The sequence below is a fragment of the Spermophilus citellus genome (genome assembly GCF_964194105.1).
Source record: "Spermophilus citellus genome assembly, chromosome: 7".
Lineage (NCBI taxonomy): Eukaryota > Metazoa > Chordata > Mammalia > Rodentia > Sciuridae > Spermophilus > Spermophilus citellus.
In genome coordinates this window covers 7,271,171-7,296,005 of record NC_138188.1, presented here as the reverse complement: position 1 = coordinate 7,296,005, position 24,835 = coordinate 7,271,171, and positions in this window count along the sequence as shown.

Here is a 24,835-nt window from a genome sequence, read left to right as displayed (position 1 = left end):
AGGGGTGGCTTCCCAAATATACGAATCTCCAGAAATCTCAGCAAATATTTTTTCACCCAAACTGGATGATACTTTCAGGTAATGATCAGTACACTAAGGCGACTTGGTTCCCCAAATTTCGTTTTTCTATGTTAAAGCGTTCGTTTCCAGTAACAGTTTGAATTTTTAGGTTTCACTCTGTTTTCTCCTATATTGATAGATGTATTTGGAACTCTAAATCCAACACGGTTTGTGCTAGCTTCTTGAAACTTGACACAATAAAGTAGTTTCACGTTCTATCTCTATGTTTTGTTTCCTCTTGATGTAGCGCTAACAGTGACTGGCGAGAAACACTTTCATGGAAAGGGTTTGCCAGGCTTCCCAAATATACGAATCTCCAGAAATCTCAGCAAATATTTTTTGACCCAAACTGGATGATACTTTCAGGTAATGATCAGTACACTAAGGCGACTTGGTTCCCCAAATGTCGTTCTTCTATGTTGAAGCGTTCGTTTCCAGTAACAGTTTGAATTTTTAGGTTTCACTCTGTTTTCTCCTATATTGATAGATGTATTTGGAACACTAAATCCAACACGGTTTGTGCTAGCTTCTTGAAACTTGACACAATAAAGTAGTTTCACGTTCTATCTCTATGTTTTGTTTCCTCTTGATGTAGCCCTAAGCAGTGACTGGCGAGAAACACTTTCATGGAAAGGGGTTGCCAGGCTTCCCAAAATTACGAATCTCCAGAAATCTCAGCAAATATTTTTTCACCCAAACAGGATGATACTTTCAGGTAATGATCAGTACACTAAGGCGACTTGGTTTCCCAAATGTCGTTCTTCTATGTTGAAGCGTTCGTTTCCAGTAACAGTTTGAATTTTTAGGTTTCACTCTGTTTTCTCCTATATTGATAGATGTATTTGGAACTCTAAATCCAACACGGTTTGTGCTAGCTTCTTGAAACTTGACACAATAAAGTAGTTTCACGTTCTATCTCTATGTTTTGTTTCCTCTTGATGTAGCCCTAACAGTGACTGGCGAGAATCACTTTAATGGAAAGGGGTTGCCAGGCTTCCCAAATATACGAATCTCCAGAAATCTCAGCAAATATTTTTTCACCCAAACTGGATGATACTTTCAGGTAATGATCAGTACACTAAGGCGACTTGGTTCCCCAAATGTTGTTCTTCTATGTTAAAGCGTTCGTTTCCAGTAACAGTTTGAATTTTTAGGTTTCACTCTGTTTTCTCCTATATTGATAGATGTATTTGGAACTCTAAATCCAACACGGTTTGTGCTAGCTTCTTGAAACTTGACACAATAAAGTAGTTTCACATTCTATCTCTATGTTTTGTTTCCTCTTGATGTAGCCCTAACAGTGACTGGCGAGAAACACTTTCATGGAAAGGGGTTGCCAGGCTTCCCAAATATACGAATCTCCAGAAATCTCAGCAAATATTTTTTGACCCAAACTGGATGATACTTTCAGGTAATGATCAGTACACTAAGGCGACTTGATTCCCCAAATGTCGTTCTTCTATGTTGAAGCGTTCGTTTCCAGTAACAGTTTGAATTTTTAGGTTTCACTCTGTTTTCTCCTATATTGATAGATGTATTTGGAACTCTAAATCCAACACGGTTTGTGCTAGCTTCTTGAAACTTGACACAATAAAGTAGTTTCACGTTCTATCTCTATGTTTTGTTTCCTCTTGATGTAGCCCTAAGCAGTGACTGGCGAGAAACACTTTAATGGAAAGGGGTTGCCAGGCTTCCCAAATATACGAATCCCCAGAAATCTCAGCAAATATTTTTTCACCCAAACAGGATGATACTTTCAGGTAATGATCAGTACACTAAGGCGACTTGGTTCCCCAAATTTCGTTTTTCTATGTTAAAGCGTTCGTTTCCAGTAACAGTTTGAATTTTTAGGTTTCACTCTGTTTTCTCCTATATTGATAGATGTATTTGGAACTCTAAATCCAACACGGTTTGTGCTAGCTTCTTGAAACTTGACACAATAAAGTAGTTTCACGTTCTATCTCTATGTTTTGTTTCCTCTTGATGTAGCCCTAAGCAGTGACTGGCGAGAAACACTTTCATGGAAAGGGGTTGCCAGGCTTCCCAAATATACGAATCTCCAGAAATCTCAGCAAATATTTTTTCACCCAAACTGGATGATACTTTCAGGTAATGATCAGTACACTAAGGCAACTTGGTTCCCCAAATGTCGTTCTTCTATGTTGAAGCGTTCCTTTCCAGTAACAGTTTGAATTTTTAGGTTTCACTCTGTTTTCTCCTATATTGATAGATGTATTTGGAAGTCTAAATCCAACACGGTTTGTGCTAGCTTCTTGAAACTTGACACAATAAAGTAGTTTCACGTTCTATCTCTACGTTTTGTTTCCTCTTGATGTAGCCCTAACAGTGACTGGCGAGAAACACTTTCATGGAAAGGGGTTGCCAGGCTTCCCAAATATACGAATCTCCAGAAATCTCAGGAAATAGTTTTTCACCCAAACAGGATGATACTTTCAGGTAATGATCAGTACACTAAGGCGACTTGGTTCCCAAAATTTCGATTTTCTATGTTAAAGCGTTCGTTTCCAGTAACAGTTTGGATTTTTAGGTTTCACTCTGTTTTCTCCTATATTGATAGATGTATTTGGAACTCTAAATCCAACACGGTTGGTGCTAGCTTCTTGAAACTTGACACAATAAAGTAGTTTCACGTTCTATCTCTATGTTTTGTTTCCTCTTGATGTAGCCCTAAGCAGTGACTGGTGAGAAACACTTTCATGGAAAGGGGTGGCTTCCCAAATATACGAATCTCCAGAAATCTCAGCAAATATTTTTTCACCCAAACTGGATGATACTTTCAGGTAATGATCAGTACACTAAGGCGACTTGGTTCCCCAAATTTCGTTTTTCTATGTTAAAGCGTTCGTTTCCAGTAACAGTTTGAATTTTTAGGTTTCACTCTGTTTTCTCCTATATTGATAGATGTATTTGGAACTCTAAATCCAACACGGTTTGTGCTAGCTTCTTGAAACTTGACACAATAAAGTAGTTTCACGTTCTATCTCTATGTTTTGTTTCCTCTTGAGGTAGCCCTAAGCAGTGACTGGCGAGAAACACTTTCATGGAAAGGGGATGCCAGGCTTCCCAAAATTACGAATCTCCAGAAATCTCAGCAAATATTTTTTCACCCAAACTGGATGATACTTTCAGGTAATGATCAGTACACTAAGGCGACTTGGTTCCCCAAATGTTGTTCTTCTATGTTGAAGCGTTCGTTTCCAGTAACAGTTTGAATTTTTAGGTTTCACTCTGTTTTCTCCTATATTGATAGATGTATTTGGAACTCTAAATCCAACACGGTTTGTGCTAGCTTCTTGAAACTTGACACAATAAAGTAGTTTCACATTCTATCTCTATGTTTTGTTTCCTCTTGATGTAGCCCTAACAGTGACTGGCGAGAAACACTTTCATGGAAAGGGGTTGCCAGGCTTCCCAAATATACGAATCTCCAGAAATCTCAGCAAATATTTTTTGACCCAAACTGGATGATACTTTCAGGTAATGATCAGTACACTAAGGCGACTTGATTCCCCAAATGTCGTTCTTCTATGTTGAAGCGTTCGTTTCCAGTAACAGTTTGAATTTTTAGGTTTCACTCTGTTTTCTCCTATATTGATAGATGTATTTGGAACTCTAAATCCAACACGGTTTGTGCTAGCTTCTTGAAACTTGACACAATAAAGTAGTTTCACGTTCTATCTCTATGTTTTGTTTCCTCTTGATGTAGCCCTAAGCAGTGACTGGCGAGAAACACTTTCATGGAAAGGGGTTGCCAGGCTTCCCAAAATTACGAATCTCCAGAAATCTCAGCAAATATTTTTTCACCCAAACTGGATGATACTTTCAGGTAATGATCAGTACACTAAGGCGACTTGGTTCCCCAAATGTCGTTCTTCTATGTTGAAGCGTTCGTTTCCAGTAACAGTTTGAAATTTTAGGTTTCACTCTGTTTTCTCCTATATTGATAGATGTATTTGGAACTCTAAATCAAACAGGGTTTGTGCTAGCTTCTTGAAACTTGACACAATAAAGTAGTTTCACGTTCTATCTCTATGTTTTGTTTCCTCTTGATGTAGCCCTAACAGTGACTGGCGAGAAACACTTTCATGGAAAGTGGTTGCCAGGCTTCCCAAATATACGAATCTCCAGAAATCTCAGGAAAAATTTATTCACCCAAACAGGATGATATTTTCAGGTAATGATCAGTACACTAAGGCGACTTGGTTCCCCAAATTTCGTTTTTCTATGTTAAAGCGTTCGTTTCCAGTAACAGTTTGAATTTTTAGGTTTCACTCTGTTTTCTCCTATATTGATAGAAGTATTTGGAACTCTAAATCCAACACGGTTTGTGCTAGCTTCTTGAAACTTGACACAATAAAGTAGTTTCACGTTCTATCTCTATGTTTTGTTTCCTCTTGATGTAGACCTAAGCAGTGACTGGCGAGAAACACTTTCATGGAAAGGGGTTGCCAGGCTTCCCAAAATTACGAATCTCCAGAAATCTCAGCAAATATTTTTTCACCCAAACTGGATGATACTTTCAGGTAATGATCAGTACACTAAGGCGACTTGGTTCCCCAAATGTCGTTCTTCTATGTTGAAGCGTTCGTTTCCAGTAACAGTTTGAATTTTTAGGTTTCACTCTGTTTTCTCCTATATTGATAGATGTATTTGGATCTCTAAATCAAACAGGGTTTGTGCTAGCTTCTTGAAACTTGACACAATAAAGTAGTTTCACGTTCTATCTCTATGTTTTGTTTCCTCTTGATGTAGCCCTAAGCAGTGACTGGCGAGAAACACTTTCATGGAAAGGGGTTGCCAGGCTTCCCAAAATTACGAATCTCCAGAAATCTCAGCAAATATTTTTTCACCCAAACTGGATGATACTTTCAGGTAATGATCACTACACTAAGGCGACTTGGTTCCCCAAATGTCGTTCTTCTATGTTGAGGCGTTCGTTTCCAGTAACAGTTTGAATTTTTAGGTTTCACTCTGTTTTCTCCTATATTGATAGATGTATTTGGAACTCTAAATCCAACACGGTTTGTGCTAGCTTCTTGAAACTTGACACAATAAAGTAGTTTCACATTCTATCTCTATGTTTTGTTTCCTCTTGATGTAGCCCTAACAGTGACTGGCGAGAAACACTTTCATGGAAAGGGGTTGCCAGGCTTCCCAAATATACGAATCTCCAGAAATCTCAGCAAATATTTTTTGACCCAAACTGGATGATACTTTCAGGTAATGATCAGTACACTAAGGCGACTTGATTCCCCAAATGTCGTTCTTCTATGTTGAAGCGTTCGTTTCCAGTAACAGTTTGAATTTTTAGGTTTCACTCTGTTTTCTCCTATATTGATAGATGTATTTGGAACTCTAAATCCAACACGGTTTGTGCTAGCTTCTTGAAACTTGACACAATAAAGTAGTTTCACGTTCTATCCCTATGTTTTGTTTCCTCTTGATGTAGCCCTAAGCAGTGACTGGCGAGAAACACTTTAATGGAAAGGGGTTGCCAGGCTTCCCAAATATACGAATCCCCAGAAATCTCAGCAAATATTTTTTCACCCAAACAGGATGATACTTTCAGGTAATGATCAGTACACTAAGGCGACTTGGTTCCCCAAATTTCGTTTTTCTATGTTAAAGCGTTCGTTTCCAGTAACAGTTTGAATTTTTAGGTTTCACTCTGTTTTCTCCTATATTGATAGATGTATTTGGAACTCTAAATCCAACACGGTTTGTGCTAGCTTCTTGAAACTTGACACAATAAAGTAGTTTCACGTTCTATCTCTATGTTTTGTTTCCTCTTGATGTAGCCCTAACAGTGACTGGTGAGAAACACTTTCATGGAAAGTGGTTGCCAGGCTTCCCAAATATACGAATCTCCAGAAATCTCAGGAAAAATTTATTCACCCAAACAGGATGATACTTTCAGGTAATGATCAGTACACTAAGGCGACTTGGTTCCCCAAGTTTCGTTTTTCTATGTTAAAGCGTTCGTTTCCAGTAACAGTTTGAATTTTTAGGTTTCACTCTGTTTTCTCCTATATTGATAGATGTATTTGGAACTCTAAATCCAACACGGTTTGTGCTAGCTTCTTGAAACTTGACACAATAAAGTAGTTTCACGTTCTATCTCTATGTTTTGTTTCCTCTTGATGTAGACCTAAGCAGTGACTGGCGAGAAACACTTTCATGGAAAGGGGTTGCCAGGCTTCCCAAATATACGAATCTCCAGAAATCTCAGCAAATATTTTTTCACCCAAACTGGATGATACTTTCAGGTAATGATCAGTACACTAAGGCGACTTGGTTCCCCAAATGTTGTTCTTCTATGTTAAAGCGTTCGTTTCCAGTAACAGTTTGAATTTTTAGGTTTCACTCTGTTTTCTCCTATATTGATAGATGTATTTGGAACTCTAAATCCAACACGGTTTGTGCTAGCTTCTTGAAACTTGACATAATAAAGTAGTTTCACATTCTATCTCTATGTTTTGTTTCCTCTTGATGTAGCCCTAACAGTGACTGGCGAGAAACACTTTCATGGAAAGGGGTTGCCAGGCTTCCCAAATATACGAATCTCCAGAAATCTCAGCAAATATTTTTTGACCCAAACTGGATGATACTTTCAGGTAATGATCAGTACACTAAGGCGACTTGATTCCCCAAATGTCGTTCTTCTATGTTGAAGCGTTCGTTTCCAGTAACAGTTTGAATTTTTAGGTTTCACTCTGTTTTCTCCTATATTGATAGATGTATTTGGAACTCTAAATCCAACACGGTTTGTGCTAGCTTCTTGAAACTTGACACAATAAAGTAGTTTCACGTTCTATCTCTATGTTTTGTTTCCTCTTGATGTAGCCCTAAGCAGTGACTGGCGAGAAACACTTTAATGGAAAGGGGTTGCCAGGCTTCCCAAATATACGAATCCCCAGAAATCTCAGCAAATATTTTTTCACCCAAACTGGATGATACTTTCAGGTAATGATCAGTACACTAAGGCGACTTGGTTCCCCAAATGTCGTTCTTCTATGTTGAAGCGTTCGTTTCCAGTAACAGTTTGAATTTTTAGGTTTCACTCTGTTTTCTCCTATATTGATAGATGTATTTGGAACTCTAAATCAAACAGGGTTTGTGCTAGCTTCTTGAAACTTGACACAATAAAGTAGTTTCACGTTCTATCTCTATGTTTTGTTTCCTCTTGATGTAGCCCTAACAGTGACTGGCGATAAACACTTTCATGGAAAGTGGTTGCCAGGCTTCCCAAATATACGAATCTCCAGAAATCTCAGGAAAAATTTATTCACCCAAACAGGATGATACTTTCAGGTAATGATCAGTACACTAAGGCGACTTGGTTCCCCAAATTTCGTTTTTCTATGTTAAAGCGTTCGTTTCCAGTAACAGTTTGAATTTTTAGGTTTCACTCTGTTTTCTCCTATATTGATAGAAGTATTTGGAACTCTAAATCCAACACGGTTTGTGCTAGCTTCTTGAAACTTGACACAATAAAGTAGTTTCACGTTCTATCTCTATGTTTTGTTTCCTCTTGATGTAGACCTAAGCAGTGACTGGCGAGAAACACTTTCATGGAAAGGGGTTGCCAGGCTTCCCAAAATTACGAATCTCCAGAAATCTCAGCAAATATTTTTTCACCCAAACTGGATGATACTTTCAGGTAATGATCAGTACACTAAGGCGACTTGGTTCCCCAAATTTCGTTTTTCTATGTTAAAGCGTTCGTTTCCAGTAACAGTTTGAATTTTTAGGTTTCACTCTGTTTTCTCCTATATTGATAGATGTATTTGGAACTCTAAATCCAACACGGTTTGTGCTAGCTTCTTGAAACTTGACACAATAAAGTAGTTTCACGTTCTATCTCTATGTTTTGTTTCCTCTTGAGGTAGCCCTAAGCAGTGACTGGCGAGAAACACTTTCATGGAAAGGGGATGCCAGGCTTCCCAAAATTACGAATCTCCAGAAATCTCAGCAAATATTTTTTCACCCAAACTGGATGATACTTTCAGGTAATGATCAGTACACTAAGGCGACTTGGTTCCCCAAATGTTGTTCTTCTATGTTGAAGCGTTCGTTTCCAGTAACAGTTTGAATTTTTAGGTTTCACTCTGTTTTCTCCTATATTGATAGATGTATTTGGAACTCTAAATCCAACACGGTCTGTGCTAGCTTCTTGAAACTTGACACAATAAAGTAGTTTCACATTCTATCTCTATGTTTTGTTTCCTCTTGATGTAGCCCTAACAGTGACTGGCGAGAAACACTTTCATGGAAAGGGGTTGCCAGGCTTCCCAAATATACGAATCTCCAGAAATCTCAGCAAATATTTTTTGACCCAAACTGGATGATACTTTCAGGTAATGATCAGTACACTAAGGCGACTTGATTCCCCAAATGTCGTTCTTCTATGTTGAAGCGTTCGTTTCCAGTAACAGTTTGAATTTTTAGGTTTCACTCTGTTTTCTCCTATATTGATAGATGTATTTGGAACTCTAAATCCAACACGGTTTGTGCTAGCTTCTTGAAACTTGACACAATAAAGTAGTTTCACGTTCTATCTCTATGTTTTGTTTCCTCTTGATGTAGCCCTAAGCAGTGACTGGCGAGAAACACTTTCATGGAAAGGGGTTGCCAGGCTTCCCAAAATTACGAATCTCCAGAAATCTCAGCAAATATTTTTTCACCCAAACTGGATGATACTTTCAGGTAATGATCAGTACACTAAGGCGACTTGGTTCCCCAAATGTCGTTCTTCTATGTTTAAGCGTTCGTTTCCAGTAACAGTTTGAATTTTTAGGTTTCACTCTGTTTTCTCCTATATTGATAGATGTATTTGGAACTCTAAATCAAACAGGGTTTGTGCTAGCTTCTTGAAACTTGACACAATAAAGTAGTTTCACGTTCTATCTCTATGTTTTGTTTCGTCTTGATGTAGCCCTAACAGTGACTGGCGAGAAACACTTTCATGGAAAGTGGTTGCCAGGCTTCCCAAATATACGAATCTCCAGAAATCTCAGGAAAAATTTATTCACCCAAACAGGATGATATTTTCAGGTAATGATCAGTACACTAAGGCGACTTGGTTCCCCAAATTTCGTTTTTCTATGTTAAAGCGTTCGTTTCCAGTAACAGTTTGAATTTTTAGGTTTCACTCTGTTTTCTCCTATATTGATAGAAGTATTTGGAACTCTAAATCCAACACGGTTTGTGCTAGCTTCTTGAAACTTGACACAATAAAGTAGTTTCATGTTCTATCTCTATGTTTTGTTTCCTCTTGATGTAGCCCTAAGCAGTGACTGGCGAGAAACACTTTCATGGAAAGGGGTTGCCAGGCTTCCCAAAATTACGAATCTCCAGAAATCTCAGCAAATATTTTTTCACCCAAACTGGATGATACTTTCAGGTAATGATCACTACACTAAGGCGACTTGGTTCCCCAAATGTCGTTCTTCTATGTTGAGGCGTTCGTTTCCAGTAACAGTTTGAATTTTTAGGTTTCACTCTGTTTTCTCCTATATTGATAGATGTATTTGGAACTCTAAATCCAACACGGTTTGTGCTAGCTTCTTGAAACTTGACACAATAAAGTAGTTTCACATTCTATCTCTATGTTTTGTTTCCTCTTGATGTAGCCCTAACAGTGACTGGCGAGAAACACTTTCATGGAAAGGGGTTGCCAGGCTTCCCAAATATACGAATCTCCAGAAATCTCAGCAAATATTTTTTGACCCAAACTGGATGATACTTTCAGGTAATGATCAGTACACTAAGGCGACTTGATTCCCCAAATGTCGTTCTTCTATGTTGAAGCGTTCGTTTCCAGTAACAGTTTGAATTTTTAGGTTTCACTCTGTTTTCTCCTATATTGATAGATGTATTTGGAACTCTAAATCCAACACGGTTTGTGCTAGCTTCTTGAAACTTGACACAATAAAGTAGTTTCACGTTCTATCTCTATGTTTTGTTTCCTCTTGATGTAGCCCTAAGCAGTGACTGGCGAGAAACACTTTAATGGAAAGGGGTTGCCAGGCTTCCCAAATATACGAATCCCCAGAAATCTCAGCAAATATTTTTTCACCCAAACAGGATGATACTTTCAGGTAATGATCAGTACACTAAGGCGACTTGGTTCCCCAAATTTCGTTTTTCTATGTTAAAGCGTTCGTTTCCAGTAACAGTTTGAATTTTTAGGTTTCACTCTGTTTTCTCCTATATTGATAGATGTATTTGGAACTCTAAATCCAACACGGTTTGTGCTAGCTTCTTGAAACTTGACACAATAAAGTAGTTTCACGTTCTATCTCTATGTTTTGTTTCCTCTTGATGTAGCCCTAACAGTGACTGGTGAGAAACACTTTCATGGAAAGTGGTTGCCAGGCTTCCCAAATATACGAATCTCCAGAAATCTCAGGAAAAATTTATTCACCCAAACAGGATGATACTTTCAGGTAATGATCAGTACACTAAGGCGACTTGGTTCCCCAAGTTTCGTTTTTCTATGTTAAAGCGTTCGTTTCCAGTAACAGTTTGAATTTTTAGGTTTCACTCTGTTTTCTCCTATATTGATAGAAGTATTTGGAACTCTAAATCCAACACGGTTTGTGCTAGCTTCTTGAAACTTGACACAATAAAGTAGTTTCACGTTCTATCTCTATGTTTTGTTTCCTCTTGATGTAGACCTAAGCAGTGACTGGCGAGAAACACTTTCATGGAAAGGGGTTGCCAGGCTTCCCAAATATACGAATCTCCAGAAATCTCAGCAAATATTTTTTCACCCAAACTGGATGATACTTTCAGGTAATGATCAGTACACTAAGGCGACTTGGTTCCCCAAATGTTGTTCTTCTATGTTAAAGCGTTCGTTTCCAGTAACAGTTTGAATTTTTAGGTTTCACTCTGTTTTCTCCTATATTGATAGATGTATTTGGAACTCTAAATCCAACGCGGTTTGTGCTAGCTTCTTGAAACTTGACACAATAAAGTAGTTTCACATTCTATCTCTATGTTTTGTTTCCTCTTGATGTAGCCCTAACAGTGACTGGCGAGAAACACTTTCATGGAAAGGGGTTGCCAGGCTTCCCAAATATACGAATCTCCAGAAATCTCAGCAAATATTTTTTGACCCAAACTGGATGATACTTTCAGGTAATGATCAGTACACTAAGGCGACTTGATTCCCCAAATGTCGTTCTTCTATGTTGAAGCGTTCGTTTCCAGTAACAGTTTGAATTTTTAGGTTTCACTCTGTTTTCTCCTATATTGATAGATGTATTTGGAACTCTAAATCCAACACGGTTTGTGCTAGCTTCTTGAAACTTGACACAATAAAGTAGTTTCACGTTCTATCTCTATGTTTTGTTTCCTCTTGATGTAGCCCTAAGCAGTGACTGGCGAGAAACACTTTAATTGAAAGGGGTTGCCAGGCTTCCCAAATATACGAATCCCCAGAAATCTCAGCAAATATTTTTTCACCCAAACAGGATGATACTTTCAGGTAATGATCAGTACACTAAGGCGACTTGGTTCCCCAAATTTCGTTTTTCTATGTTAAAGCGTTCGTTTCCAGTAACAGTTTGAATTTTTAGGTTTCACTCTGTTTTCTCCTATATTGATAGATGTATTTGGAACTCTAAATCCAACACGGTTTGTGCTAGCTTCTTGAAACTTGACACAATAAAGTAGTTTCACGTTCTATCTCTATGTTTTGTTTCCTCTTGATGTAGCCCTAACAGTGACTGGTGAGAAACACTTTCATGGAAAGTGGTTGCCAGGCTTCCCAAATATACGAATCTCCAGAAATCTCAGGAAAAATTTATTCACCCAAACAGGATGATACTTTCAGGTAATGATCAGTACACTAAGGCGACTTGGTTCCCCAAGTTTCGTTTTTCTATGTTAAAGCGTTCATTTCCAGTAACAGTTTGAATTTTTAGGTTTCACTCTGTTTTCTCCTATATTGATAGAAGTATTTGGAACTCTAAATCCAACACGGTTTGTGCTAGCTTCTTGAAACTTGACACAATAAAGTAGTTTCACGTTCTATCTCTATGTTTTGTTTCCTCTTGATGTAGACCTAAGCAGTGACTGGCGAGAAACACTTTCATGGAAAGGGGTTGCCAGGCTTCCCAAAATTACGAATCTCCAGAAATCTCAGCAAATATTTTTTGACCCAAACTGGATGATACTTTCAGGTAATGATCAGTACACTAAGGCGACTTGATTCCCCAAATGTCGTTCTTCTATGTTGAAGCGTTCGTTTCCAGTAACAGTTTGAATTTTTAGGTTTCACTCTGTTTTCTCCTATATTGATAGATGTATTTGGAACTCTAAATCCAACACGGTTTGTGCTAGCTTCTTGAAACTTGACACAATAAAGTAGTTTCACGTTCTATCTCTATGTTTTGTTTCCTCTTGATGTAGCCCTAAGCAGTGACTGGCGAGAAACACTTTCATGGAAAGGGGTTGCCAGGCTTCCCAAAATTACGAATCTCCAGAAATATCAGCAAATATTTTTTCACCCAAACTGGATGATACTTTCAGGTAATGATCAATACACTAAGGCGACTTGGTTCCCCAAATGTCGTTCTTCTATGTTGAAGCGTTCGTTTCCAGTAACAGTTTGAATTTTTAGGTTTCACTCTGTTTTCTCCTATATTGATAGATGTATTTGGAACTCTAAATCAAACAGGGTTTGTGCTAGCTTCTTGAAACTTGACACAATAAAGTAGTTTCACGTTCTATCTCTATGTTTTGTTTCCTCTTGATGTAGCCCTAACAGTGACTGGCGAGAAACACTTTCATGGAAAGTGGTTGCCAGGCTTCCCAAATATACGAATCTCCAGAAATCTCAGGAAAAATTTATTCACCCAAACAGGATGATACTTTCAGGTAATGATCAGTACACTAAGGCGACTTGGTTCCCCAAATTTCGTTTTTCTATGTTAAAGCGTTCGTTTCCAGTAACAGTTTGAATTTTTAGGTTTCACTCTGTTTTCTCCTATATTGATAGAAGTATTTGGAACTCTAAATCCAACACGGTTTGTGCTAGCTTCTTGAAACTTGACACAATAAAGTAGTTTCACGTTCTATCTCTATGTTTTGTTTCCTCTTGATGTAGACCTAAGCAGTGACTGGCGAGAAACACTTTCATGGAAAGGGGTTGCCAGGCTTCCCAAAATTACGAATCTCCAGAAATCTCAGCAAATATTTTTTCACCCAAACTGGATGATACTTTCAGGTAATGATCAGTACACTAAGGCGACTTGGTTCCCCAAATGTCGTTCTTCTATGTTGAAGCGTTCGTTTCCAGTAACAGTTTGAATTTTTAGGTTTCACTCTGTTTTCTCCTATATTGATAGATGTATTTGGATCTCTAAATCAAACAGGGTTTGTGCTAGCTTCTTGAAACTTGACACAATAAAGTAGTTTCACGTTCTATCTCTATGTTTTGTTTCCTCTTGATGTAGCCCTAAGCAGTGACTGGCGAGAAACACTTTCATGGAAAGGGGTTGCCAGGCTTCCCAAAATTACGAATCTCCAGAAATCTCAGCAAATATTTTTTCACCCAAACTGGATGATACTTTCAGGTAATGATCAGTACACTAAGGCGACTTGGTTCCCCAAATGTCGTTCTTCTATGTTGAGGCGTTCGTTTCCAGTAACAGTTTGAATTTTTAGGTTTCACTCTGTTTTCTCCTATATTGATAGATGTATTTGGAACTCTGAATCCAACACGGTTTGTGCTAGCTTCTTGAAACTTGACACAATATAGTAGTTTCACGTTCTATCTCTATGTTTTGTTTCCTCTTGATGTAGCCCTAAGCAGTGACTGGTGAGAAACACTTTCATGGAAAGGGGTGGCTTCCCAAATATACGAATCTCCAGAAATCTCAGCAAATATTTTTTCACCCAAACTGGATGATACTTTCAGGTAATGATCAGTACACTAAGGCGACTTGGTTCCCCAAATTTCGTTTTTCTATGTTAAAGCATTCGTTTCCAGTAACAGTTTGAATTTTTAGGTTTCACTCTGTTTTCTCCTATATTGATAGATGTATTTGGAACTCTAAATCCAACACGGTTTGTGCTAGCTTCTTGAAACTTGACACAATAAAGTAGTTTCATGTTCTATCTCTATGTTTTGTTTCCTCTTGATGTAGCCCTAAGCAGTGACTGGCGAGAAACACTTTCATGGAAAGGGGTTGCCAGGCTTCCCAAAATTACGAATCTCCAGAAATCTCAGCAAATATTTTTTCACCCAAACTGGATGATACTTTCAGGTAATGATCAGTACACTAAGGCGACTTGGTTCCCCAAATGTCGTTCTTCTATGTTGAAGCGTTCGTTTCCAGTAACAGTTTGAATTTTTAGGTTTCACTCTGTTTTCTCCTATATTGATAGATGTATTTGGATCTCTAAATCAAACAGGGTTTGTGCTAGCTTCTTGAAACTTGACACAATAAAGTAGTTTCACGTTCTATCTCTATGTTTTGTTTCCTCTTGATGTAGCCCTAAGCAGTGACTGGCGAGAAACACTTTCATGGAAAGGGGTTGCCAGGCTTCCCAAAATTACGAATCTCCAGAAATCTCAGCAAATATTTTTTCACCCAAACTGGATGATACTTTCAGGTAATGATCAGTACACTAAGGCGACTTGGTTCCCCAAATGTCGTTCTTCTATGTTGAGGCGTTCGTTTCCAGTAACAGTTTGAATTTTTAGGTTTCACTCTGTTTTCTCCTATATTGATAGATGTATTTGGAACTCTGAATCCAACACGGTTTGTGCTAGCTTCTTGAAACTTGACACAATAAAGTAGTTTCACGTTCTATCTCTATGTTTTGTTTCCTCTTGATGTAGCCCTAAGCAGTGACTGGTGAGAAACACTTTCATGGAAAGGGGTGGCTTCCCAAATATACGAATCTCCAGAAATCTCAGCAAATATTTTTTCACCCAAACTGGATGATACTTTCAGGTAATGATCAGTACACTAAGGCGACTTGGTTCCCCAAATTTCGTTTTTCTATGTTAAAGCATTCGTTTCCAGTAACAGTTTGAATTTTTAGGTTTCACTCTGTTTTCTCCTATATTGATAGATGTATTTGGAACTCTAAATCCAACACGGTTTGTGCTAGCTTCTTGAAACTTGACACAATAAAGTAGTTTCATGTTCTATCTCTATGTTTTGTTTCCTCTTGATGTAGCCCTAAGCAGTGACTGGCGAGAAACACTTTCATGGAAAGGGGTTGCCAGGCTTCCCAAAATTACGAATCTCCAGAAATCTCAGCAAATATTTTTTCACCCAAACTGGATGATACTTTCAGGTAATGATCAGTACACTAAGGCGACTTGGTTCCCCAAATGTCGTTCTTCTATGTTGAAGCGTTCGTTTCCAGTAACAGTTTGAATTTTTAGGTTTCACTCTGTTTTCTCCTATATTGATAGATGTATTTGGAACTCTAAATCCAACACGGTTTGTGCTAGCTTCTTGAAACTTGACACAATAAAGTAGTTTCACGTTCTATCTCTATGTTTTGTTTCCTCTTGATGTAGCGCTAACAGTGACTGGCGAGAAACACTTTCATGGAAAGGGTTTGCCAGGCTTCCCAAATATACGAATCTCCAGAAATCTCAGCAAATATTTTTTGACCCAAACTGGATGATACTTTCAGGTAATGATCAGTACACTAAGGCGACTTGGTTCCCCAAATGTCGTTCTTCTATGTTGAAGCGTTCGTTTCCAGTAACAGTTTGAATTTTTAGGTTTCACTCTGTTTTCTCCTATATTGATAGATGTATTTGGAACTCTAAATCCAACACGGTTTGTGCTAGCTTCTTGAAACTTGACACAATAAAGTAGTTTCACGTTCTATCTCTATGTTTTGTTTCCTCTTGATGTAGCCCTAAGCAGTGACTGGCGAGAAACACTTTCATGGAAAGGGGTTGCCAGGCTTCCCAAAATTACGAATCTCCAGAAATCTCAGCAAATATTTTTTCACCCAAACTGGATGATACTTTCAGGTAATGATCAGTACACTAAGGCGACTTGGTTTCCCAAATGTCGTTCTTGTATGTTGAAGCGTTCGTTTCCAGTAACAGTTTGAATTTTTAGGTTTCACTCTGTTTTCTCCTATATTGATAGATGTATTTGGAACTCTAAATCCAACACGGTTTGTGCTAGCTTCTTGAAACTTGACACAATAAAGTAGTTTCACGTTCTATCTCTATGTTTTGTTTCCTCTTGATGTAGCCCTTACAGTGACTGGCGAGAAACACTTTAATGGAAAGGGGTTGCCAGGCTTCCCAAATATACGAATCTCCAGAAATCTCAGCAAATATTTTTTCACCCAAACTGGATGATACTTTCAGGTAATGATCAGTACACTAAGGCGACTTGGTTCCCCAAATGTTGTTCTTCTATGTTAAAGCGTTCGTTTCCAGTAACAGTTTGAATTTTTAGGTTTCACTCTGTTTTCTCCTATATTGATAGATGTATTTGGAACTCTAAATCCAACACGGTTTGTGCTAGCTTCTTGAAACTTGACACAATAAAGTAGTTTCACATTCTATCTCTATGTTTTGTTTCCTCTTGATGTAGCCCTAACAGTGACTGGCGAGAAACACTTTCATGGAAAGGGGTTGCCAGGCTTCCCAAATATACGAATCTCCAGAAATCTCAGCAAATATTTTTTGACCCAAACTGGATGATACTTTCAGGTAATGATCAGTACACTAAGGCGACTTGATTCCCCAAATGTCGTTCTTCTATTTTGAAGCGTTCGTTTCCAGTAACAGTTTGAATTTTTAGGTTTCACTCTGTTTTCTCCTATATTGATATATGTATTTGGAACTCTAAATCCAACACGGTTTGTGCTAGCTTCTTGAAACTTGACACAATAAAGTAGTTTCACGTTCTATCTCTATGTTTTGTTTCCTCTTGATGTAGCCCTAAGCAGTGACTGGCGAGAAACACTTTAATGGAAAGGGGTTGCCAGGCTTCCCAAATATACGAATCCCCAGAAATCTCAGCAAATATTTTTTCACCCAAACAGGATGATACTTTCAGGTAATGATCAGTACACTAAGGCGACTTGGTTCCCCAAATTTCGTTTTTCTAAGTGAAAGCGTTCGTTTCCAGTAACAGTTTGAATTTTTAGGTTTCACTCTGTTTTCTCCTATATTGATAGATGTATTTGGAACTCTAAATCCAACACGGTTTGTGCTAGCTTCTTGAAACTTGACACAATAAAGTAGTTTCACGTTCTATCTCTATGTTTTGTTTCCTCTTGATGTAGCCCTAACAGTGACTGGTGAGAAACACTTTCATGGAAAGTGGTTGCCAGGCTTCCCAAATATACGAATCTCCAGAAATCTCAGGAAAAATTTATTCACCCAAACAGGATGATACTTTCAGGTAATGATCAGTACACTAAGGCGACTTGGTTCCCCAAGTTTCGTTTTTCTATGTTAAAGCGTTCGTTTCCAGTAACAGTTTGAATTTTTAGGTTTCACTCTGTTTTCTCCTATATTGATAGAAGTATTTGGAACTCTAAATCCAACACGGTTTGTGCTAGCTTCTTGAAACTTGACACAATAAAGTAGTTTCACGTTCTATCTCTATGTTTTGTTTCCTCTTGATGTAGACCTAAGCAGTGACTGGCGAGAAACACTTTCATGGAAAGGGGTTGCCAGGCTTCCCAAAATTACGAATCTCCAGAAATCTCAGCAAATATTTTTTCACCCAAACTGGATGATACTTTCAGGTAATGATCAGTACACTAAGGCGACTTGGTTCCCCAAATGTCGTTCTTCTATGTTGAAGCGTTCGTTTCCAGTAACAGTTTGAATTTTTAGGTTTCACTCTGTTTTCTCCTATATTGATAGATGTATTTGGAACTCTAAATCCAACACGGTTTGTGCTAGCTTCTTGAAACTTGACACAATAAAGTAGTTTCACGTTCTATCTCTATGTTTTGTTTCCTCTTGATGTAGCCCTAAGCAGTGACTGGCGAGAAACACTTTCATGGAAAGGGGTTGCCAGGCTTCCCAAAATTACGAATCTCCAGAAATCTCAGCAAATATTTTTTCACCCAAACTGGATGATACTTTCAGGTAATGATCAGTACACTAAGGCGACTTGGTTCCCCAAATGTCGTTCTTCTATGTTGAGGCGTTCGTTTCCAGTAACAGTTTGAATTTTTAGGTTTCACTCTGTTTTCTCCTATATTGATAGATGTATTTGGAACTCTGAATCCAACACGGTTTGTGCTAGCTTCTTGAAACTTGACACAATAAAGTAGTTTCACGTTCTATCTCTATGTTTTGTTTCCTCTTGATGTAGCCCTAAGCAGTGACTGGTGAGAAACACTTTCATGGAAAGGGGTGGCTTCCCAAATATACGAATCTCCAGAAATCTCAGCAAATATTTTTTCACCCAAACTGGATGATACTTTCAGGTAATGATCAGTACACTAAGGCGACTTGGTTCCCCAAATTTCGTTTTTCTATGTTAAAGCGTTCGTTTCCAGTAACAGTTTGAATTTTTAGGTTTCACTCTGTTTTCTCCTATATTGATAGATGTATTTGGAACTCTAAATCCAACACGGTTTGTGCTAGCTTCTTGAAACTTGACACAATAAAGTAGTTTCACGTTCTATCTCTATGTTTTGTTTCCTCTTGATGTAGCCCTAAGCAGTGACTGGCGAGAAACACTTTCATGGAAAGGGGTTGCCAGGCTTCCCAAAATTACGAATCTCCAGAAATCTCAGCAAATATTTTTTCACCCAAACTGGATGATACTTTCAGGTAATGATCAGTACACTAAGGCGACTTGGTTCCCCAAATTTCGTTTTTCTAAGTGAAAGCGTTCGTTTCCAGTAACAGTTTGAATTTTTAGGTTTCACTCTGTTTTCTCCTATATTGATAGATGTATTTGGAACTCTAAATCCAACACGGTTTGTGCTAGCTTCTTGAAACTTGACACAATAAAGTAGTTTCACGTTCTATCTCTATGTTTTGTTTCCTCTTGATGTAGCCCTAACAGTGACTGGTGAGAAACACTTTCATGGAAAGTGGTTGCCAGGCTTCCCAAATATACGAATCTCCAGAAATCTCAGGAAAAATTTATTCACCCAAACAGGATGATACTTTCAGGTAATGATCAGTACACTAAGGCGACTTGGTTCCCCAAGTTTCGTTTTTCTATGTTAAAGCGTTCGTTTCCAGTAACAGTTTGAATTTTTAGGTTTCACTCTGTTTTCTCCTATATTGATAGAAGTATTTGGAACTCTAAATCCAACACGGTTTGTGCTAGCTTCTTGAAACTTGACACAATAAAGTAGTTTCACGTTCTATCTCTATGTTTTGTTTCCTCTTGATGTAGACCTAAGCAGTGACTGGCGAGAAACACTTTCATGGAAAGGGGTTGCCAGGCTTCCCAAAATTACGAATCTCCAGAAATCTCAGCAAATATTTTTTCACCCAAACTGGATGATACTTTCAGGTAATGATCAGTACACTAAGGCGACTTGGTTCCCCAAATGTCGTTCTTCTATGTTGAAGCGTTCGTTTCCAGTAACAGTTTGAATTTTTAGGTTTCACTCTGTTTTCTCCTATATTGATAGATGTATTTGGAACTCTAAATCCAACACGGTTTGTGCTAGCTTCTTGAAACTTGACACAATAAAGTAGTTTCACGTTCTATCTCTATGTTTTGTTTCCTCTTGATGTAGCCCTAAGCAGTGACTGGCGAGAAACACTTTCATGGAAAGGGGTTGCCAGGCTTCCCAAAATTACGAATCTCCAGAAATCTCAGCAAATATTTTTTCACCCAAACTGGATGATACTTTCAGGTAATGATCAGTACACTAAGGCGACTTGGTTCCCCAAATGTCGTTCTTCTATGTTGAGGCGTTCGTTTCCAGTAACAGTTTGAATTTTTAGGTTTCACTCTGTTTTCTCCTATATTGATAGATGTATTTGGAACTCTGAATCCAACACGGTTTGTGCTAGCTTCTTGAAACTTGACACAATAAAGTAGTTTCACGTTCTATCTCTATGTTTTGTTTCCTCTTGATGTAGCCCTAAGCAGTGACTGGTGAGAAACACTTTCATGGAAAGGGGTGGCTTCCCAAATATACGAATCTCCAGAAATCTCAGCAAATATTTTTTCACCCAAACTGGATGATACTTTCAGGTAATGATCAGTACACTAAGGCGACTTGGTTCCCCAAATTTCGTTTTTCTATGTTAAAGCGTTCGTTTCCAGTAACAGTTTGAATTTTTAGGTTTCACTCTGTTTTCTCCTATATTGATAGATGTATTTGGAACTCTAAATCCAACACGGTTTGTGCTAGCTTCTTGAAACTTGACACAATAAAGTAGTTTCACGTTCTATCTCTATGTTTTGTTTCCTCTTGATGTAGCCCTAAGCAGTGACTGGCGAGAAACACTTTCATGGAAAGGGGTTGCCAGGCTTCCCAAAATTACGAATCTCCAGAAATCTCAGCAAATATTTTTTCACCCAAACTGGATGATACTTTCAGGTAATGATCAGTACACTAAGGCGACTTGGTTCCCCAAATGTCGTTCTTCTATGTTGAAGCGTTCGTTTCCAGTAACAGTTTGAATTTTTAGGTTTCACTCTGTTTTCTCCTATATTGATAGATGTATTTGGAACTCTAAATCCAACACGGTTTGTGCTAGCTTCTTGAAACTTGACACAATAAAGTCGTTTCACGTTCTATCTCTATGTTTTGTTTCCTCTTGATGTAGCCCTAAGCAGTGACTGGCGAGAAACACTTTCATGGAAAGGGGTTGCCAGGCTTCCCAAAATTACGAATCTCCAGAAATCTCAGCAAATATTTTTTCACCCAAACTGGATGATACTTTCAGGTAATGATCAGTACACTAAGGCGACTTGGTTCCCCAAATTTCGTTCTTCTATGTTGAAGCGTTCATTTCCAGTAACAGTTTGAATTTTTAGGTTTCACTCTGTTTTCTCCTATATTGATAGATGTATTTGGAACTCTAAATCCAACACGGTTTGTGCTAGCTTCTTGAAACTTGACACAATAAAGTCGTTTCACGTTCTATCTCTATGTTTTGTTTCCTCTTGATGTAGCCCTAAGCAGTGACTGGCGAGAAACACTTTCATGGAAAGGGGTTGCCAGGCTTCCCAAAATTACGAATCTCCAGAAATCTCAGCAAGTATTTTTTCACCCAAACTGGATGATACTTTCAGGTAATGATCACTACACTAAGGCGACTTGGTTCCCCAAATTTCGTTCTTCTATGTTGAAGCGTTCGTTTCCAGTAACAGTTTGAATTTTTAGGTTTCACTCTGTTTTCTCCTATATTGATAGATGTATTTGGAACTCTAAATCCAACACGGTTTGTGCTAGCTTCTTGAAACTTGACACAATAAAGTAGTTTCATGTTCTATCTCTATGTTTTGTTTCCTCTTGATGTAGCCCTAAGCAGTGACTGGCGAGAAACACTTTCTTGGAAAGGGGTGGCTTCCCAAAATTACGAATATCCAGAAATCTCAGCAAATATTTTTTCACCCAAACTGGATGATACTTTCAGGTAATGATCAGTGCACTAAGGCGACTTGGTTCCCCAAATATCGTTCTTCTTTGTTGAAGCGTTCGTTTCCAGTAACAGTTTGAATTTTAGGTTTCACTCTGTTTTCTCCTATATTGATAGATGTATTTGGAACTCTGAATCCAACAAGGTTTGTGCTAGGTTCTTGAAACTTGACACAATAAAGTAGTTTCACGTTCTATCTATATGTTTTGTTTCCTCTTGATGTAGCCCTAACAGTGACTGGCGAGAAACACTTTCATGGATAGGGGTTGCCAGGCTTCCCAAAATTACGAATCTCCAGAAATCTCAGTAAATATTTTTTCACCCAAACAGGATGATACTTTCAGGTAATGATCAGTACACTAAGGCGACTTGGTTTCCCAAATTTCGTTTTTCTATGTTAAAGCGTTCGTTTCCAGTAACAGTTTGAATTTTTAGGTTTCACTCTGTTTTCTCCTATATTGATAGATGTATTTGGAAGTCTAAATCCAACACGGTTTGTGCTAGCTTCTTGAAACTTGACACAATAAAGTAGTTTCACGTTCTATCTCTATGTTTTGTTTCCTCTTGATGTAGCCCTAAGCAGTGACTGGCGAGAAACACTTTCATGGAAAGGGGTTGCCAGTCTTCCCAAAATAACGAATCTCCAGAAATCTCAGCAAATATTTTTTCACCCAAACTGGATGATACTTTCAGGTAATGATCACTACACTAACGTGACTTGGTTCCCCAAATGTCGTTCTTCTATGTTGAAGCGTTCATTTCCAGTTACAGTTTGAATTTTTAGGTTTCACTCTGCTTTCTCCTATATTGATAGATGTATTTGGAACTCTAAATCCAACACGGTTTGTGCTAGCTTCTTGAAACTTGACACAATAAAGTAGTTTCACGTTCTATCTCTATGTTTTGTTTCCTCTTGATGTAGCCCTAACAGTGACTGGCGAGAAACGCTTTCATGGAAAGGGGTTGCCAGGCTTCCCAAAATTACGAATCTCCAGAAATCTCAGCAAATATTTTTTCACCCAAACTGGATGATACTTTCAGGTAATGATCAGTACACTAAGGCGACTTGGTTCCCCAAATTTCGTTCTTCTATGTTGAAGCGTTCGTTTCAAGTAACAGTTTGAATTTTAGGTTTCACTCTGTTTTCTCCTATATTGATAGATATATTTGGAACTCTGAATCCAACAAGGTTTGTGCTAGGTTCTTGAAACTTGACACAATAAAGTAGTTTCACGTTCTATCTATATGTTTTGTTTCCTCTTGATGTAGCCCTAACAGTGACTGGCGAGAAACACTTTAATGGAAAGGGGTTGCCAGGCTTCCCAAATATATGAATCTCCAGAAATCTCAGGAAATATTTTTTCACCCAAACAGGATGATACATTCAGGTAATGATCAGTACACTAAGGCGACTTGGTTCCCCAAATTTCGTTTTTCTATGTTAAAGCGTTCGTTTCCAGTAACAGTTTGAATTTTTAGGTTTCACTCTGTTTTCTCCTATATTGATAGATGTATTTGGAACTCTAAATCCAACACGGTTTGTGCTAGCTTCTTGAAACTTGACACAATAAAGTAGTTTCACGTTCTATCTCTATGTTTTGTTTCCTCTTGATGTAGCCCTAAGCAGTGACTGGCGAGAAACACTTTCATTGAAAGGGGTTGCCAGGCTTCCCAAATATACGAATCTCCAGAAATCTCAGCAAATATTTTTTCACCCAAACTGGATGATACTTTCAGGTAATGATCAGTACACTAAGGCAACTTGGTTCCCCAAATGTCGTTCTTCTATGTTGAAGCGTTCCTTTCCAGTAACAGTTTGAATTTTTAGGTTTCACTCTGTTTTCTCCTATATTGATAGATGTATTTGGAAGTCTAAATCCAACACGGTTTGTGCTAGCTTCTTGAAACTTGACACAATAAAGTAGTTTCACGTTCTATCTCTACGTTTTGTTTCCTCTTGATGTAGCCCTAACAGTGACTGGCGAGAAACACTTTCATGGAAAGGGGTTGCCAGGCTTCCCAAATATACGAATCTCCAGAAATCTCAGAAAATAGTTTTTCACCCAAACAGGATGATACTTTCAGGTAATGATCAGTACACTAAGGCGACTTGGTTCCCAAAATTTCGTTTTTCTATGTTAAAGCGTTCGTTTCCAGTAACAGTTTGGATTTTTAGGTTTCACTCTGTTTTCTCCTATATTGATAGATGTATTTGGAACTCTAAATCCAACACGGTTTGTGCTAGCTTCTTGAAACTTGACACAATAAAGTAGTTTCACGTTCTATCCCTATGTTTTGTTTCCTCTTGATGTAGCCCTAAGCAGTGACTGACGAGAAACACTTTCATGGAAACGGGTTTCCAGGCTTCCGAAAATTACGAATCTCCAGAAATCTCATCAAATATTTTTTCACCCAAACTGGATGATACTTTCAGGTAATGATCAGTACACTAAGGCGACTTGGTTCCCAAATGTCGTTCTTCTATGTTGAAGCGTTCGTTTCCAGTAACAGTTTGAATTTTTAGGTTTCACTCTGTTTTCTCCTATATTGATAGATGTATTTGGAACTCTAAATCCAACACGGATTGTGCTAGCTTCTTGAAACTTGACACAATAAAGTAGTTTCACGTTCTATCTATATGTTTTGTTTCCTCTTGATGTAGCCCTAAGCAGTGACTGGTGAGAAACACTTTCATGGAAAGGGGTGGCTTCCCAAAATTACGAATCTCCAGAAATCTCAGCAAATATTTTTTCACCCAAACTGGATGAAACTTTCAGGTAATGATCAGTACACTAAGGCGACTTGGTTCCCCAAATTTCGTTTTTCTATGTTTAAGCGTTCGTTTCCAGTAATAGTTTGAATTTTTAGGTTTCACTCTGTTTTCTCCTATATTGATAGATGTATTTGGAACTCTAAATCCAACACGGTTTGTGCTAGCTTCTTGAAACTTGACACAATAAAGTAGTTTCACGTTCTATCTCTATGTTTTGTTTCCTCTTTATGTAGCCCTAAGCAGTGACTGGCGAGAAACACTTTCATGGAAAGGGGTTGCCAGGCTTCCCAAAATTACGAATCTCCAGAAATCTCAGCAAATATTTTTTCACCCAAACTGGATGATACTTTCAGGTAATGATCAGTACACTAAGGCGACTTGGTTCCCCAAATTTC